Raw genomic sequence first — 7,382 nt, forward strand, 5'->3', positions numbered from 1 at the left:
AGAGAAGTTAGGCAATTTGACCAAGGTTTCATAACTAATCATGGAGGAACTGGAACTAGAACTCAGACTCTCTAACCCCAGATCTCTCCTTTTTACCACACGTTCTATCTGAATTTTCCAGTAGAGTCTGGTGGCCATTGGCACATGAACTCCTGTGTTGGTAAAGAGATTTCTTAACAAAGTACATTTATGGCAGTGCTGAGAGTTCCCAAGGCCTTCTGAAGAATTCTGAGTGCACCCCCAAGCTCATCCCTCACCTGCCCTGAGTACACAGGACCTGCCTTTAGTGCTGATCTCACCTGCCAATGCCTACTCATCAGGGTGACTGCCAGGAGTGCTGTGTTGAGAAGGCATCTGTGGCTGATTATTCCAGGATCAGTGAGCAAAAACGCCATGAACATTGGCCAGTGGACAAGGGCAGGAAATGGGAGTATGACTTGAGGGCCAATGATGTGAGGCTTGGCTTTACATGGCATAATTCTGACCTGAAGGTGAGCATTTTCTTACAAGCCTGTCCTGAATACTTGTGCCACACGTAATTGTGGCTTCAGATGACTGGGATCTCTTCAGAGTACAGATCCTTTTTTTCTTTTGGGGAATGTAGGTGGGAGGGGAAAGGTAGCACACTGTCTAAACCATGACTCATTAAAATCTTAAATCTAGTACTGCCTTTATCAGATTCTTTATGAGACTTGCAAGGCTTTCCAACTGGAAGTCTCCCCTCAGAGGGTTTCCTTGAGCAAGTTCTGAGGTTAGCAGTGCCTTCAACTTGACTGCTCTAGACAGCATCTGTTCCTCTGTGCACTGCAGGCTCCCTACTTCCTATGGACTACACCCACTGCTTACCTGCCTATCCGTGCAGGCCCCTGGCTTTCCGTCTCATAGGCACAGGACATGGCATGGGACAGAGAGAGGCAAGAGGCTTGGCTCCAGAGAGAATGGGGCACCTGCATTTTGGAGTACCCAGGCAATAGGGCAAGATTGAAAAGGGGAGGCTGCCAAGTGAGAGGGGTTACTGAGATACAATAAAAATACACCAGACAGTTTTGTTTATCATTGAACCACCACAGTGAGCTTTTGGAGTTCTCATTACTGCCAGCTGACAGTTTGCAAACAAGCTGAACCTTCAGCATCAAATAGCATCAGAAAAAGGGGTCTCCTCCCCCACCCCCATGCCTTGCACCAAAGGTGGGCAGGATTGGCAGCAGCACGGGCAGGAGGGTAGATTTCTCTCCTAATCCTAAATGCAGGGAGCATGTGACCTGGTGAATAGCTTCCTACTTTGTGGAAATGCTCTCTCATTTGCTTGTTCTCCACCCTCACTGCCTCATGACAAACTATTTCTTTATAGACTCCCTGTTCCTGTGCTACCCTGTACCGCATGGAGAGTCTTATTGCTTTTGATCTCTTTCTGATTAGTTAATCCGTTTGCATGCTCAGGTTTGTTGTTTGTACATACTCTTTTTTAAACTGATAAAAAGGCAAAGGAAAAGCAATGCACTCTTTGATTTTTATCTCCTGCAGATTGAAAATGAATTCTAAGTGTGTTTTCAGAAGTGCCTTGCTTCCTCCTAGATTTCATTTTTGTGAGGCTAAGAAAGCAATTGAACAAGGAGTGAGGGTGGCAGGGACTACAAATATGACTGTATTAGATTGTGCTGATGGCATGCATCAAACGGAATATCTTTTTCTATGTACTTATTTTCTTCACTTTCAAATCTGAAATTATGAGGGGGCATATGTTAGTATTTTCTTATTAACTTGTGTTTATTTATTTATAACTACATTAGTCTAGTAAAGATTTAAGGCAACATAATGTATAAATTTCTGGTCTATGTTCAGGAGCAGTTCTAGTTGATTTTTTAAAAATCAAGTCCACTTGTTAATGATTGGCATGTTAATGATTTAATGAATACATTGGGTTTGATTCATTTACATCATCATTTACATTTCATCAAGATATGTTTTCAAGGAAACACTTGAGGTCCTACTCAAAGTACTCCATTTCTCAGCACGAGGGCCTTTTATTTTCCAGAAGCAAAACAAAGCTGAACCTTGGAAGTCTGGCTGGCATCTAAGTCAGGAGAGGGAAAGTAATCTCACCAAGGTTTCTCAAACCTGGAGGAGCCCACTTTCTCTATGCCTATGTTTGTCCTATGAGGTTCATTTCTCTATAAGGTACATAAGTCTATACAATTTCTAAAAGAAATCTAGGCGTGACCAATAGCCACCTACCCCAGCAGGCTGAGGAAATACCCAGAAAGCCTCAGCACCCAGGCACAGGGCCTGTTTTGCACCCGGTGAAGAAAGCTGCGTGTCCTGCAGAACCTCGAAGTCAGGGTGTGGCTGGGCATCCTTTGCTGAGTCATGGTCCAAGCTGAGTCATGTTCATGTGGAATAGAGTGGTTAGGGCGAACCAGTGGTATTTGAGATGATTTTAGTAGGACACGGGCAGAACATCAAAGATGTTGAAGGCATTGTGAAAACAATCATTCTCTGCTGTCATTTTCATTTCTCTTTCAGTACTTCCAATGACATTAAGGAGCAAGTTCCCCCTCAGTGTTTAGTGGACATGTCACACCCCTCTCACTCCGGCTGAATTCATTGTCAACAAATAGCGGCATCAGGATAAAAACCTTGTGTGAGCCCTGGCTTGTGTGGCTGAATTGATTGAACATTGTCCCATACACCAAAAGTGGAGGTTCGATTCCTGGTCAGGGCACATCCCCAGGTTGCAGGTTTGATCCCTGGTCAGGGCACATATGGGAGACAGCCAATTGCTGTTTCTCTCTCTCTCTTTGTCCCTTCCTCTCTCCAAAATTAAAAAAATAAAAATAAATAATAAAACTGTGGGTAAGAAACAGTAGTTAGCTAGTCTAGTGTTTCGCTTTTTTTTGTATTTGGACACATGTTCACCCTTTTTACCAGGTGATGCCAGTCGTCCATTTGAGGAGTGATATAAAGTCATCTTCTGAAATAAATATATCCAAGTATTTTTAAAAATAAATTTAAAGAAAAACTTAAGTGAATTAGATAGGTGGCAAGTAAATGAGGACATTTGGGTGACGGGAGGAATAAGATAAAGGGCCTCCAAGGAAAGACAAGCCGCTATGTCCTGAGAAGAGAGTCCGCATTGACGCCGGCAGAGCTGAGCCTGAGACCAGTGCTCCTCTGAGAAGCCGCGGGAGGCGATGAACGCCTGCCTATTGGCGTCCCCGTGGATAAGCTGGATATGATCAAAATATCAACTTTTCACTGATGGGTGGTTTAGGATCAAATGAGATATTGTAAGAGACAGGCTTATCACACACTGTGAAGTATTATACCCATGTAGGGGACTCCAACAATAAATGAGTGGTGGGGGAGGGGTAAGAAAGAGAAAAGGAAGCCCTGACCAGTTTGGCTCAGTGGATAGAGCGTCGGCCTGCGGACTGAAAGGTCCCAGGTTCAAGTCCGGTCGAGGGCATGTACCTTGGTTGCAGGCACATCCCCAGCAGGAGAAGTGCAGGAGGCAGCTGGTTGATGTTCTCTCTCATCAATGTTTCTAACTCTCTATCTCCTTTCCTCTCTGTAAAAAATCAATAAAATATATTTAAAAAAAAAAGAGAGAGAAAAGGAAGTTCAGTTGAAGGAAACTAGTTCATTAGCTAGAAAGAAAATTCTGCTGTCGCTGTGAGTAAGTGGGCCTGGTTCTTGGAAAAGCAGGAAGAGGCCCCAAATGTGGCTTGTCTTGCAGAAGGGTAGGTATCAGAAGAATAACATTATCAAAATCAAACAAACAGAAAAAACTGGCTTCCATTGGAGGCCCCAGCAGGAGGGACGAGAAAACTTAGGAGCCCCTGAGCCTGGGTGCAGCTCTCCTGAGGATAAAGTGCCTCACCTTCCACCTGCTCCTGTCCATCCACAGGAGACTGCGCACTGACAGGTCGCCACACCTGCAGCTCAGCAGTGGCCCCCTTACACACCCAGCTGCTGAATGGGCTGCCCCAGGGGTCCTAGATGGAAAGGGACAGACACAGCAAACCCCACCAGCAACCATGTTGTCAGTTTCCCTTGGTGTTTAGCATACATGTGGGAACAGTGCCTGACAGAGTGGGTGCCCAGGAAGCATTTGTTAAGAGAGTAAAAGGGGGAAGAAAGGGAACGGGGAAGGTGGAAGAGAGACGGGGAAAGGAAGAGGGGAAAAGCTCCGTTTCCAGGCCACAGCCCAGGCTGCAGAGGCTGAGGTGGCATTCCATCCCAGGCCCCTGCTCCTCTCCCTGGAGGTGACAGCAAACGCAGCAGGGTTCCTGGGCGCAGGTCTGAGCCCAGAGGAACTGACTTTCTTCACCTTGATCACTTGCTAGTGTGTGACACGGGGCAGGTTGCTAATGTCCCCAAATGTCTTCTCTCTGCAGCATGGGAGTGATCAGCCCAGCTTCAGAGTTACTGCTCGTATTAAATGAGAGAAAATATGTGCACGTGGTCAATGGGCCTGAATTGTATCTTTAAGTATCCCTGCTGCTATTACACAGTCTCTGCAAAAAGGCAGAGAAATCATTTTGATTCTGTTAAAAGTGGGACATGATGTGGATTTTCATTCCATAAACATACTCCTATACTTTTGCTTCCTAATTAGACTGTTATCTGTCATGCCTGTAATTCCTGTGTAATGAAATTGAAATTAAATGTCAATTTACTTTGAATTACGGAGTAATTCTATGTAGACATGCCACGCACTCTGCATTTCGTTAGAAGATGACAACCAAAAATACCCTGACAGTCCCTCTGTAATTACTAGTGATCTGATTAGGATCAGTGTGACAAACTACCTGCCACAGCCTGACAAGAAAAACCTGAGCTGGCGGAGGGGTCGACAGAGGTTAGGCGCAGGAGGGAGGGACACGGAGCTCACCGTGGACCTCACCCTTCCCCAGGAACCCGCAATATCCTGACCCAGTGGAAATCACTTTTGCAGGCAGTGGAGGCGATCCTCTAAAAGTAAAAACAAAAAACACTTAGCTACAGAACATGCTAAATGGCGCTGCTTCCTTCTCACTCTCTACCCCAGCTCCTTGAATCAGGTTGGTGTCTGAGGTTTTGAATCCCCGTGCCTCAAAGACAGCCATGAATGTGCAGAGAATCCTTCAGTCCTCACCCAGGAATTTTATCTTTCTATAATGCACAAAGGGGCTTCCATCCTGTGACTTAAAAAAGAAAAAGGAAAGGAAAGGAAATATGGCAGATAACATGAGGAAATGGTGAAGAGCAAATGTGGTGTCTCCACTTCACACAGGTTTGGAACTCCAGACTGGTCAGTTCTCCTACCCAAAAGGCAGCAAGAGCAACCACTGATAGAAACTTTACCCAGAGGATCAAATGACTTTCAGTGTGTAGCTTAGGGTTACGTGACCTTTGCTTTCACACTCGGTCAGGACCCCATTTCTGCCAGTGCTTCTCCCCCTGAGAGCGCTCCTGCGGAAAACACCATCAGAGTGCTTTCTGGCCCGCCTCTGCCGGCCGCCTGACCCCGAATAAGATGCTTCGCTTTCCACCATCATGCTGCCTCACTTCTCTTTAAATCGAAAGCTAATGCACATCCTAGCCCGGCTGCTATCGAGGTGGCACTGAGCCAGCTGTATGCTCGCCTGCTGGCCAAGAACATCGGCAATGTGAAACGGATTCTGATAGATCTGCCTGGAAATTTTTTAAGGTCACTGTGCTTGTTGCATCTGTCTCTTGTGTTCTGAATATTTCTGAGTTCTGCATAATGGGCAACATGAAAAAGTCAACATTTTCCCCTTTTCGTCTGCCAAATTCCATGGATGAATTTAAAAATGCTACATTTTCTCTGAAAAGGAAATTGTTACAGCTGAGTAGCTTTTAAAACGAAGCCTACTATTGCCCAAAACATAAAGTCATCTGTCTTCCTAGATTGCCTTTTCTGGTAGGTCATTTTGGAATTCAAGAGAACTCAAATGGACCTCCAGGATTTCGGCTCGACATGTGATGAGCTTGGCTCTTCCTTTAACACTAATTTTAACTCAGCGTGATTCTCCTGATCCAGAAGGTCAGCTCAGCTGTTCACAAACCAACAAGCCACGTGTTTGTCCTTGGCTTTACGTTTTCCTTTTTGTTTGTCTAATTATTATCTGGACAGAGGACTTTAAAATTCATTGGGTATGTAAAGAGATCCATTACAAAGCCAGTGCCCCCAGACCTCCAGCCCAGAGTCTCTCACTGTTAAATACCTGTGTGTATTTTCACACCTGCAGATGTCCCATGCCTATAAAATGAGTAAAGATTATATATATATATATATATATACACACACACACACACACACACACACACACATACTAGTGTCCCGGTGCACAAAATTCGTGCACATTAAAAGGGGATTAATTAGAGGAAATATTTTAATATTGCTATTTGCCCTAAGCACCATGGGATGCAGAGTCAAGTCTCCATCCACCCACGTGCACCTCAAAATTGCATGAGACCCAGACCTGGCCAGCCCCACTACATTGGGCTAGATCCAGACCTGGCTGGTCCCACCCTTGTCAAGCCCCGACAGGCAGGGTCGCAGCCTCAGGTCCCCTGGCACAAAGCTGGTCAAGGGGTACAGCCTGAGGTCCCCGTCAAGTCCCTCTAGGTGGAGGGCATGGCCTGAGGTCCCCCAGCCTGGGCCGGGGCAGGAGGGCACACCTTGACGTCCCCTGTCAAGCCCCACCAGGTGAGGGACATGGCCTGAGATCCCCCATCAAGCCCCCTGGGTGGGAGGTGCAGCCTCAGGTACCCCGGCCCAGCACCAGGAGGGGGGCACAGCCTCAGGTCCCATGTCAAACCCTGCTGGGCGGAAGACACGGCTTCAGGTCCCCCAGCCTAGCGCCGGGATGGGGTTGTGGCCTCAGGTCCCCTGACCTGGCGCCTGGGCAGTGGGGCGTGACCTGAGGTCCCCCGTCAAGCCCCACTGGGTGAGGGATGCAGCCTGAGGTCACTCGGCCCAGCGCCGGGGCAGGGGTTGCTGCCTCAGGTCCCCTGGCCCAGTGCCAGGGTGGGGGAAGTGTCCTGAGGTCCCCCATCAAGCCCTGCTTGAGTGGGGAGGGCATGGCCTGAGGTCCCCTGTCAAGCCCCATGGGGAGTGTGTCTTGGGGGGCACAGCCTCAGGTCCCTGCTGATTGCTCATTAAGGCTCATTACAGAAACTTGGCCTCTGCTGTGGGTACAGCCATCTTGTGTTACGGAAACCCCCCACCCCACCTCCGCTGTGGGTGCCGCCATGTTTGTGGTAGAGTGATGGTCAATTTGCATATCCCCTCTTTATTATAAAAGATACACACACACACACACACACACACACACACACATACATACACACTGAGTGCACAGAATTTTTCACCA

General features: G+C 47.2%; 1 pseudogene; it reads left to right on the plus strand.

Annotated features, from left to right (window-relative positions):
• The first annotated feature begins 305 nt into the window (after window positions 1-305).
• Window positions 306-7,382, plus strand: part of LOC102758503 — a 15,783-nt pseudogene continuing 8,706 nt past the window's right edge.

The sequence above is a fragment of the Myotis davidii genome, unplaced genomic scaffold (assembly GCF_000327345.1).
Source record: "Myotis davidii unplaced genomic scaffold, ASM32734v1 scaffold130, whole genome shotgun sequence".
In the NCBI taxonomy this organism is placed as follows: Eukaryota; Metazoa; Chordata; class Mammalia; order Chiroptera; family Vespertilionidae; genus Myotis; species Myotis davidii.